This window comes from Micromys minutus, assembly GCF_963924665.1.
Source record: "Micromys minutus genome assembly, chromosome: X".
Classification (NCBI taxonomy): Eukaryota; Metazoa; Chordata; class Mammalia; order Rodentia; family Muridae; genus Micromys; species Micromys minutus.
The window spans coordinates 46,492,195-46,505,020 of record NC_137970.1 but is presented as its reverse complement, the minus strand read 5'-3'; the positions used below and the strand labels follow the sequence as shown (position 1 = coordinate 46,505,020).

At 36.7% G+C, this 12,826-nt stretch overlaps 1 protein-coding gene and 1 pseudogene across 9 annotated transcripts in view; one reads left to right on the top strand and one right to left on the bottom strand.

Moving 5' to 3' along the window:
- EDA (ectodysplasin A) overlaps positions 1–12,826 on the bottom strand; it is a gene marked incomplete at both ends in the record, with an annotated part of 368,129 nt that overhangs the window by 98,878 nt on the left and 256,425 nt on the right. The gene's annotated exons all lie outside the window — the stretch shown is intronic.
- Positions 2,022–2,561, top strand: LOC308415984 (large ribosomal subunit protein uL22-like; annotated as a pseudogene). Its single transcript has one exon. The product of its transcript is annotated as a large ribosomal subunit protein uL22-like (transcript).

The following is a 12,826-nucleotide window of genomic DNA, read 5'->3' as shown; positions in this document are numbered from 1 at the left end:
ATGTAAATAAATAAATTAACCAATTAAACAAAATCAAAAAGTAATTTAAAAAAGAAAGAAAAAGAAAATAGGGATGATAATAGCACTTTACTCCTGAAGCAGCTATAGGATCACTACAGGACCTGCTTACATAATACATACCCAATAAATGCTAGATATTACTACTTTTAGATACTTTAGTTATTTTGGAACTTGAATGGGTTTTCATTCTATTGTCAGCTGGAAAAACAGTAATTATAGAGTCTCCATGTATGGTGCATTTATTAGTTAAAAACATGGGCTGGCCCCATGAAAACCCTTACATTCTATATATAACCTTTGTTTAAATTCCTGTGATTCATTTTTATATCAAACAATTATATCCAGTAACCTTAAGCACAATCTAAAGAATAGATTTATTTATTAAGTATCAAAGAATAAATGAATATATATATATATATATATATATAACATATATATTAACAATCACATTCCATTTTAAAACATTTACACTGATTCACATGAAGTGGCTCTTCTCCAGGGATCCCACAGACTCCCCTAAAACAATACAGGCTATTGCCCATTGCTCTTTGTTACCTATCAAAACTAGATGTTAAGAACCTATTGTTGAAGACAGAATACACCTAGGGGTAGAGGATCCAGAGAAATCAAGTTGAAACTTAGCTTGAAACATACTCTCTGGTGGCTAGCATTCATATTGGAAGATGCTATAGAGGTTATTTAGGGAGAAATATCAATGGTCTTATCCATTTATGGAAACTGCATATAGTAAAACTGACCATTCAGACAAGAACTGCCCACTGCTGCAATAGTTGAGGGCAACATGTTGCTTTCTGATTGGATTTGAGGTCTATCTCATAGGGAAAAATGCATGCTTGGTACTGGAAATCTATTCAAAAGTCCATGGTTGGGGAAGTCACAGGCCCTAGGTGGAAGCTGACTATTTCAATGTTTTGCTAAATGAATATGCAATCAACTTGCCCTCTAAATATGTATATTTATATTCATCCTGACACTGGGGATCTTCCACATGCACCCATCTACACATGCATACTTGCATGGTTCAACTGGTTAGTATTTTGGAGTCATTGGACTGGAATATAAAATGTATATTTCCACAGAATCAAAAAAAATCTGGTTAGGCCCACAGAAATGTCACTAAAACCACTATATAAATGTTCTAATACAACACTAGTAATAGAAAATCAAACTGGCACTTAAAATAAGATCTCAACCCTGCCAGGTATTGCAGCCCATATTCATAGTCCCAGTATTCTGGAGGCTGAGACAGAAGATCATAATCCTAAGGTCAGGCTGTGCTACTTAATAAAACTGGGGCTAGAAAACAAACAATCAAATAAATACATAAAATAAAGACTCAATCCCCCAAAAATCCCCTGAAAAAATCAAATCCCCAAACCAACTCATCTATCTATCTATCTATCTATCTATCTATCTATCTATCTATCTATCTATCTATCTATCTATCTATTTAATCTCTCTATCATCCACCCATCTATTTATTTTTATAACTGAGCACTTTAATCTATCTACCTATTTATTTTTATAACTAACTACTTTTTATCTATCTATCCATCTATCTACATAATTATTTATTCATTATTTTATAGCTTTGAATGCTAGTACCTAGGCTATTTTGGATAGAATTTACTTTAATTTCAAGGCTTTGCAGAATAAGTGAAGGCCTATTTGCTCTTACACTCAATGACGCCAGTCTACTACAATCCTGAGGGGCTTTTGTTACTATAATTACATTACAGATGAATACATGCTTTGTTAAAAAGTAGCTTGTGATCACCTGGTGGGCAAGAGGGAAGCACCTACTATAGATTACTAATAAAAGAGGCTTCTTAGAGAAGATGTTAACATCATGGGCCCTGAATGATGGAAAGTATTTAGTGAAAAATGGAAAATGGAAAAAGAATTCCAGATAAAAGGAGCATTGTATTAAAAGTCCCAGAGAAGCTCTTCTTGTAAGCGGCTAGAGGTGACCTGTAAAGATGGTTTGCTACTCTCTTGACCCAGAAAACCCCACAACTCATGCAAATCCAGAGGTTCAAACCTTCATGTTCATTTTAAGAACACCCGGGAAACTGTCCAGGCCATCAAGGGTATGCATATCCAAAAAGTCACCAAGTATCTGAAGGATGTCACTTTAAAGAAGCAATGTGTGCCGTTTTGGCATTATAATGGTGGCATTGGTAGGTGCACCCAGGCCAAACAGTGGGGCTGGACGCAGGGGTGGTGGCCAAAAAAGAGTGCTGAGTTTTTGCTGCCTATGTTTAAGAATGCAGAGAGTAATGCTGAACTTGAGGGTTTAGATGTAGATTCTCTAGTCATTGAACAAGGCACCTAAGATGCGCCGGCGAACCTACAGAACTCATGGCAGGATTAACCCATACATGAGCTCCCCCTGCCACATTGAGATGATCCTCACTGAGAAGGAACAGATTGTTCCAAAGCCAGAAGAGGAGGTTTCACAGAAGAAAAAGATAACCCAGAAGGAACTGAAGAAGCAAAAGCTCACGGCACGGGAATAAATTCAGCATAAAATAAATGCAGTTAAAGTTAAAAAGAAAAAGTCCCAGAGGAAAAAGCAAATACAATTTCTAAAACTACTTGTAACTTAGAATAAATGGTAGGATGTAGAGAGAAATGGTAAGAGATGAATGGGCGATGGGGTGGGAGGAGGGAGTGGTAATGGAATTAGATCAGGTTAAGGAATTTATGCAAATCAATAGCAGGGGTCAGGTGAAGAGATTTTTCACCATATCAAAATGGAGATATATTTTTACCTATAATAAAAACGTTATTTTAAAGCAAGAGATTTGACACATCCTTGTAATCTCTATTCAGCTCAAGATATGAACATTTCCATGACTAGACAAGTTTCCTTTATATCCTTTCTAGTTATTTTCTAGTATCTTCTTATCCAAGATGACTTCAGATCTGATTTCTGTTGTCACAGTTTAATTTCTCCCATCCAAAACTAAAGTTTCACATATGCATACGCATTATTTTTCATTCAGTATGCCAATGACATTAATTCCTGTTATTATATGTACAAGCATTCCATTAGCTTTTAATAGTTGGTAGTATTTATTGTAAAACTCTGTCCCTTGAATTTTTAAATTTTTCTTTGACAGCTTCATACACACACACACACACACACACACACACACACACACACACGTATAATTTATTTTCATTCTATTTACTCCATTTTTTGGTATTTATTTATTCACTTTACATTCTGATTGATGTCCCCCACCCCCTTCACAAATATTCTCCTCCATTTCCCTTGCTTTCTCTCCTGGGAGGCTGCAGGACCCCCTGAGGTTCCCCTACTTAGCATAACATTTCTCTGCAGGGCTAGGCATATCTTATTCTACTAAGGCCAGACAAGGCAGTACACTTAGGGGAATGGATTCTATCAACATGGAACCAATTTATGGACAGGCCCTCCACCAGTTTTTGGATGACCCACATGGATACTGAGCTGCATATCTGCCACATAAGTGGGGGGCATCAGGTCCAGCACATATATCCACTTTGGTTGGTGGTTCAGTCTCTGGGTGCCCTCAAGGGTTCAGGTCACTTGACTGTGTTGATTTTCCTGTGACCCTTCAATTCTTCTTCCAACTCTTCCATAAGAGTCTCCAAGCTCTGTCCAATGTTTAGCTGTGGGTCTCTACAACTTTTTGGTCAGCTGCTGGGTGGAGCTTCCCAACTAAGAGTTATTCTAGGTTGTTGTCTGCAACCATAACAGAGTATCACTAACAATGTCAAGAATTTGTGCTTTCCCACTGGATGCGTGTCAAATTGTGTGGGTTGCTGGTTGGCCATTCCCTCCAACTCTGCTCTCCACTTATCCCTGCATTTCATGTAGACAGGATAAAATTTTCAGTCGAAAGTTTTCTGGGTTGGTGTCTCTGTTGCTATACTGGGGGCACTGTCTAGCTACAGGAGGTTGCCTCTTCAGGTTTCATATCCCCACTGCTATGAGTCTAAGCTAAGGTTACCCCTGGGAGCCTCCCCCACACCCCATCTCTGAGCACATCCTAAAGAAGACCCCACAATGACTTCCACCAACTGCAGATACCCATTCATTATCCTGGCCACCTGGCCCTCTCTTCTGTCCCTCCCCACTCCTGATGCTGACATCCCCATTCCCAGCCCCAGCTCATCTCTCACCCATTTCTGTCCCTCCTAGGTCTATATTATTCTCTCTTCTAATTGTGATTCAAATATACTTGGGCCTTCCCTCTTTCTTAGCCTGAAAATTTCAAGGTCATAGAAAAAGAACAATAGAAGCCCAACTAGAACTGTCTGAGGTGATGTCTTGATAAACATAGGCTGGTGATTAACTGATGAGTAATTTCTTATACCATTTTTTGCCATATCTTTCTCTTATTCCTATTCTCTCTGAAACTTCTTCACAGCATGTCCTATTCCTAGTGTTGTGTATTTCTTTATCTTATTTCTCCTTTTAACTCTTTTGAATTTCTTTGGGCATGCCTGCATGTGCATGTGTATGGTGTTACTAATGGAGTCTGGCCTTCTTACCAGTGGCTAATCCCTGAAAAATATAAACTCCTCCTCATCCAGTATCCATTTACTTCCAATAGCTCCTCAGGACATTATCCTGTGGCCCTCACTTATCCATGCTGGAATGCTAATGGGTCCAGGGTTATACTGATCTTATGTAGGTAACTGCAGATGCTATGAGTTCATCAGTGTTATATCCATGTCCTGTCCAGAAAACAGTGTTTCCCAGAACTCTAGCTCTTATGTTCTTTCAAGTCCTCTTTCCAAGATATTAAAATATCCATGCATTTGCAGCATAGAGTTATTTTGTTCTTAAGTGCATCCTCCTACGGATGTACATCTGGGTTATTTCTAATTGAGGCTATAACAAATAAAGCTGATGCAAACATTTATGTATAAGTTTTGTGCAGATACAACCTCATTTTTCATGGAAAGACATTTAAGAATTGACCCTCTGGGTTATTCGATAGGTACCACATTGCTTTCTAGAGTGACTGCAGCACTTTATGAGCCCACCATCTATGTATATGAGTCCTGGTGTTTTCCATCTTCACTAATACTTGGTAATGTCAGTAATTTTTCTTTTTTTTCATTCTGGTAGATATAAAAGAGTGTTTCATTATGACTGTTCTTTTGAGTTCTTAAATTTCTTTTCTACTCTCACCTTGTTGTCAACTACTATATTTCAAGTCACCCACCTAAGAGTGTACTCTCTAAGTCCTTCAAATTTGTGGCTACAGGCTTGTCATCTATTTAAAACACCAATTAAGCTCATGTAAAAATAATGAACAGGCAGCAATGGTGCCTTCGGTAAGATGCACCTTGACTGGATTAGAGACCATTTGCTTACTACTTGAATTGTGGCTGCAATATGAGTCTGCCTATACTCCAATTCTAGAAGGGTATATTATTAAAATATAATGATATTGCTGGGATAAAGGACTCAAAATGTAAATGGAGAACCTCCCCACAATCACCAACTACAGCCCCAGACATGTCTTCATATGCATTGGGTTTCCTCTTAAACACAACTTCCGTGTGAGGTCTGGTATGGAATTTTGTTTGTTCTTATATCCTGGTGGTGGCAGAAAGAGAAGCTGTCCACATATTAATTGTTCTAAAGTGTCTGATGATAGCTTACAAGAATTCAACCTTCCAGAACAGGAGTGCTGGGGGATAAATAAATTTATGCAGTCAATGGAAACAATTCCAGTTTCCACAGGTGTAGGAATTTCTCAAAGTCTGTTAAAGAGAAGCTGTTAGTGGTACAGGATATTTATAAGTCAAGTGTTCATTAGAAAGGGATTGCTTGAACACGAAGATTCTTTGAATAGGTTATATTTTCTCAGACACTGAAAGAAAACAATACAAAACACGTTTTAATCAAAATGATTCCCTATTCACAGAGCCCTATTTGAGCCTCAATTAAAGACAGGAGGGAAAACTATATTCTATATAGCATAATAGTAAAGAAAAAAACATCATACAAGAAGTTTGAATTTTAGCTTTAGTTCTGCATTCATTAGCATGGTCTCCAGAGGCACTGTGTAGAATATGAACAAAATCCTCCTCTCTTTCAGAAGATTGCTTTCCTATTGCACAAGGAAAGATCACCAGGAATGTTGGCCACAGTCAGGCATTTTGCTCAAGGGGAAGAAAATCTAATTCTTTACACTTTATTATGTGATTACATTCTTGTTTCTCATGGTAAAATTACATGGTAAACAGCACCTGCAGATTACAAGGATCACAGCTAGAAACAATTTGTTAATAGTGAGACACAAAGGATACATACATTACTGTAGTGACTCTCTAGGGATCACTACTACAAACCCTTTTTTTCTCTAATATCAAACACCCACAAATTTATTGGATACTTTTTACATGGCATAGAATGAATTGAATTTAATTCATTTTCTATTCCATTGCAAACATACTGGATTGTACTAGATGATTCACAGGAAATGACTCATAAGCCTTTTGAGGGAAGTAGCACATCTCATCCATTTTTTTTATAACTAGTGCCTAGACATGGTCCTAGCACATAGTAGGCCCCTAATAAATATCTCCCTGTTAAGAGAATAACTAAACTATCTTAGTCATTTTTTTTTGCTGCTGAAACAAAGTGCTTGAACCTGGGTAATTTATGAAGCACAAAATTTCATGTTCTCATAGTTTTGGGAGCTGAAAAGACAAAATTAATGTTAAGATGACTGGTGAGGGGTGAACTCTATTTCCAAGATGGTGCCTTATTAGTGCATCATCCAGAAGGAAGGAATACTATGTGCTGCAAGATAGATAACAGAAGGGAAGAAGAACAGACTATTTAACTAAGACTCTTTTATATGGACTTAATCACATTTATAAGGAAGGGACTCACATGCCTAATTAAATCTTAAGAGTCCTCCCATCTGATGATGTCATCTTATGAGCAATACCTGAATTTTTAGGGAGTCTACATTCAAACTGCATTACAATGCAGTAATACAGTTGAATCCGCAGTATGATTTTATCCTAATTGAGCCTGTTTTGGAGACTAACCAGAAGGGACAGGCTAACTGTTATATGTTTAATATGAATCAAATTGATAGGATCCTAAAACTGAGAGACTTTGTAGGTGAGTGTTTTCAAACCTTTATATACATCAGAATCACTACATATGAATATTAAAAGTACAGAATCCCAGGCCTCCAACTCCCCTCCACTAAATTTAGATTGAGTAGGCTTGAGGTGCAATTCAATAACCTGACCCAAATTTTCTCTTTAGGGAATTGTAACACATACAATCCCCAAGCCACATTTCAAAAGACTTCTGCATCATTTGTTCTGTAACTAGTTTACAACCTAGACTGAAAAGACTAAGTTGTCTTTTTTTTCCCTTTGTGAAACAGGGTTCCAGGACAGCTAGTGTTTTTTTTTTTACCTTTTCTTCTGTCAATCTTAATCAGGTTATAGAAAGTCAATACTTCATGTCTCTGAACAGGAGACATGTGCATATCAGGCTCTCTAAAATTAGTACATCATTTACTTTTAAAACTTTTATCTTTCAATATTCTGGAGTTAATTTATTTAATCTATCTTTCTTATTATATCCAACGTCATTTCATCATCATTATCATCTATCAATAACTGGCTGAGACTTCTGAAACATTAAAATGCCTTATGTTCTAAGAGCCCGAGGAAAAGACTGAGTAGCTAAGCACTTGCTTTCCTTTTAGAAGACTAAGTTCAGTTACTTGCACCAATTTCAGGGAGCTCACAATTGCCCATTACCCCATTCCAGGGAATCATTTGCCCTCTTTGAAACTCCATATTTGCATGTGCTCACAAGTACACAAGCACACACACACACACACACACACACACACACACACACACACACACATCTTTACAAATAAGATAATTTATCCTCTGAAACGTTAGTCATTTCTCCTTGCAGTGCTAGGCTTTGGACAGGGTTTTGCACATGCTAGGCAAGCATTCTACTACTAAGCTATATTCTAAATGCTTAACAAAATCTTCAAGTGCTTCCATCATAGCAAGATAGGGGTATTCCTGTAGTAATTAGTGAAGCAGCATTGCCCAATGAGCTTGATAAACACATCTTAGATATAAAATGAATCAAAAGGTGATACTGAACACACTTTTAATTTTATTAAGAACACTTAACATGCTTTGATTATAAACAATAAGTCTGGAGAGGGTCATTCAGAGTGCTGTTTTTTGAACAAACATTTTATACGTAGCATGTGGAAGGTATTGAGTTAGACAGTATTTTAAACATACATAAACAAAGGGAAAATCACACAATTTATTTGCAGTGCAATGATAGTACTTTATTGGAGATAAAGTTTTCAACTCAGTGGTAAGAAGAAAGTCAGAGAATGAAAGGTGAGCTATTATAAAAACACGACTACTAATGAAAGAGAAAGAAATGTACCCCTTGCAGCTTTCAATGTTCTGTGTTCATTTCTATTTCTGATATCCAAAACAGAGGTGGAAAAAGACAAGCTTCTTGAGTTGATTTGTATCAATGGACAATACAAGCGTGTCTAGCTTTTATATGACTTTGAAATTCATATCCACCACAGATGTCACATTTATCTCATTGATCTATTTTATTGTTAGAGTCAGAATCATGCTTAATGTGAAATGGCAAGAGAGGACCACCACTACTGGGATTTTGGAAGTCAGCTGGCCTATCAGCATTAAAGCTATGTTCATTGGTGACATATGTGGAGACACAATGACAGAAGGATAACCAAGCATCTTTGGTATGGAGAGCTTTATAGCATAACCACAAGCAGGCAGAACATAAGACATATTATAAAGGATACACTAAAGCATAGCTTCAAATAATACAGCATAGCTGTGGGCTGCTGGGGAAAATAGCAGCAGAGACCAGCTAGAAATATAATATGGAATTTGGAAGCTTTTTTGGAGAAAGGCTTTTAGCTGACCACAAGTTGAACACAGAAATACAGGCAGTGACAGACTGTACAAATAGCATCTGCAAGCACAAATAAAAAAGAAGTTTGCATGTATTTTATATAGAGAGGACTTTTGCTTGAAGGTTTAGAAGTAACATATTTAATTTAGAGGAAGGACAACAATATATGTATATACTGAATATCGCTTCCTTCCCTTAGTGTCTGCTCATTTATTTGTATTCCTCATACTTCTTAAGATCAAAGCATTTTGGTATATTAAAGGACAAAGAAACACCTCCATTTGTAATACTTGGAAATCACTAAAGATTATTTGTGAGTAGGGCCAGATTATAAACCAGCTGTGCTCTGTGTTAAGAAAATTAGTTCAAATGCTTCTTCTTGATTATGAATTAAAGACTGAAAATTGTGTAATTATGTTATCCTTTATCTTCAGAAAGCTGGACTAACAGACCAGAGCACCAAGGTGGCCAAAATGAGATTGTTTGCTTGTATAATCTATTTTAAACTAGAACTTTCCCCCTTGTTCAAATTTTCTCTGTCAACAGCATTCTACAAAATCTGTTTTATTCTTCAAGAAAATCCAAGCCCTGTAAACTATGTGAATTAAAATATATTGAGCCATGATATTAAAAATCAAGTATGGAAGAAGGGTAAAAATGAGGTAACCAGTGACTAGAAAGTGGAAACCATAGAACCTACCAATAAGGACTAGGTAAAATAAAGGAATAGATCCCTACTGATTCTGAGACAGAAACAAATGTTTCAGATATCCTAGGAGAATTAAGCAGTGGAGAGGATTTTAGGGGGACATAAATCATATTCTTTTTTAACTTGATGCTAATAAAATTGCAAACTAGTTTTAATATAAAACTGGCTTTCTAAAATGAGAATATAGAAAATAAATCTCAAGAGCCATGGTGGTGCAGACCTTTAAATCCAAGTATTAAAAGCATACGGTAGGAGGATCATGATGGTGGAGATGGAGGGGGAAATGATAGGGAGAAGTAAAAGAAGAGGGAGAAGGAGATGGGGGATGGACCTGCCTGAAGAGACAATGGAGTAGTTTAAAAATTGGAAAGGACAAATGAAAAGAGGATAAGATGCTGGGAACATAGTACATCATGCAGCATGTAGGCCTGGAGTTTGAGTTATAGAACCAATAAGAAGGGTGTGCTTGTGAGGACATGAGGAATTTACTGAAGATCTACATATAGAACAATCACCCCTTTCCCCCATGTACAGAATCTATAGTAATCAGGCATTTAGTTCCAAGTGTTCCCCGTCCAAATCAAAAAGCCTTTTCTAAAGAGATTAAATAAACTGTGAAAGAATTGAGGTTCATATTAGGAACATTACTACTCTAGAGTAAAGACTTACAGATGAACTTTGTAAGTTTCTAAGCATAATGACTATGCAGATGGGTGTGGCTCATTGTCTTATAGGCTTCAAACAGATATGCTAGGCACTTTCCTGAACAACTAGACACATTTTAATAGTTCAGAAAAATCAAAAGATAAAGTCTTTAAGAGCTTTCAGAAAGGAAAACATCAACAGTTAAATGGACAAGATTTTGAATAAATTGAACCTCTTATCAGAAAAACTATTTTTAAGAGAAAGCAATGGAGAAACACCTTCAAAGATCGAGATGGAAATTATTTTGAAAATGTAATCTGTCTCTTAACTCTAAATTGAGTCTGACAGCAAAAGAAATATGTTTTTATTTTATAATTTCTCAAACTTCACATTTTACACTCTATCCCTACAAAGTTACTTAGGGATATATCCTATAAAATATGAGAGTAGACAAAGATCGACACATATTAACTTATGGAAACAGTGGACCTAAAGCCAGAGACTAATGAAAGTAAGGCTAAGGTTGAGGAGCACAAAATCCAACTGAAGCAAACAAGACTCTAAAAGAAAGGTACCTGTCATCATTTCCTGTCTGTTGCTGTGACAAAACACCTTGATCAAAAGCAACTTGGAGAGGAATTTGCCTCATCTTATTCTTACGGATCACAGTCTACCACTGAGTGACATCGGAGTGGGAAGGAACTTGAAGGCAAGTAATATTCCACACAATATTACTTCTGACTTGGAAAATACAGCCAACAAATTATAGCAGAACCATGGAGGTTGCTGCTTGCCGGATACCTCCAAGGCCCATGCTTATCTAGCTTTGTTATACAGCCCAGTACCACCTGCCTATGAATAGTGGAACCCAAATTATGCTGGGCCCACCTATATCAAGTAATCATTAGGACAAGTCCCACAGACATGTCCACAGGTTAATTTGATATAGGAAACGCCTCAATTAAGCCTCTTTTGTTAGATGGCATTGAGCTATGTCAACTTGACAATGATAACTAGGGTAGCATCCATCAAAAGCAGAAACAGGGGCTCATAACTATATTAATCATGAAGAAATTAAAGAAACTTACAGGTATCATAGACAATACAATAAAAAACAGAATCAGAAAATTGAAAAAAATCACACAAGTATAATTTATATTTTAAAAATTAATGAAAAGGAAATGTTTGATTAAAATTTATTTTTAAAATGTCTAAACTACTTTAATAGCTAACACTATTATAAACAATGTTTGATTTTTCAACTTATATTACTAACCAAAATATTAAAGCATAGGATATTTAATATAGAGGTAATTATATGTGACAGAACCTCTCCCTGATGAATAAAGATTTCAGAGGGCCAATCTCTGGGCAAGGAGTAGGTGGGACTTCTGGGTTGGAGAGAAGAAGAGGAAAGGCAGGAAACAGATACTTGATTTTGGATGGGAAAGATGATGAAAGCCAAAAGTAGGTATCAAAGGCCCCTGGTTTAGGTGGCGGATTTATTGGGATCTGCTACTTGAGGATTCAACTTAGAGTGGCTTATAAATTAGCATGCTAGTTTTTATGCCCAGCAATTGCATTACCTGTTGATTCTAAACTAAGTCTGTGTGTTTTCCTTCATGTTATGACTCATCTGGGTTCCAGAGAGAAAGGTATGGTGGCAAAGCATGAGTTTGTGAGAAGTGCACCTCAACTAGTGGTGGGAATTTAGAAACATGGGGCTGGTGTGGCAGCGATCAGCCGTGGGAACTTAGTGAGTTAGGTGGAGAGATTTCAGAGTTCCAGGTCAGAAAGTCTGTCCAGATGAGAACAGTCCTGCCTGTCTGCCAGTACTTTGCTGGTGGTAGCATGGGATTCTTATTTTTTAATATTTCCCTGCAACAGATGGCGTCCAATATGGGGCTCAAACCCATGACCTTGATATTAAGAGTCTCATGCTCTACCAACTGAGCTAGGGAACAAAACATGTTATCCCCTTGGCAGTGCAAAAAATAAAAGTACAAACAAAAGGAGTTGGTAGACTGAAGGGGTAAGAGACAGGGAACCAGGGAATTTAATAGTTTAAGGAACAAGAAAAGTCTATGTATGGTCCTAATACAAATAAATGAATTTAAAAATATAGGAACTACATTGAGACACCATGGAAGATCAGTGATATAAAGGCTCATTTGTCATATCAAGAAGATAGTAATATCTAAGATAGAGAAATCAGGAAATAGAATACATGAGAGCAATTGCCAGAACAACTAAACAAATAGTTTATAGAGCGAAATAAATGTCAGAGGATTAAGATTTTACGGTGAACTGCATATATTATAAGCTTATTTGTACATAGTTCATACTTTCGGAAACCACATGCATTCACTTCTTCATATGATACAAAAATAATCATATGGCTATTTCAAAAACAACCAGGAACCTTAATCTAAATTCAAACCAGCCTGAGAAAT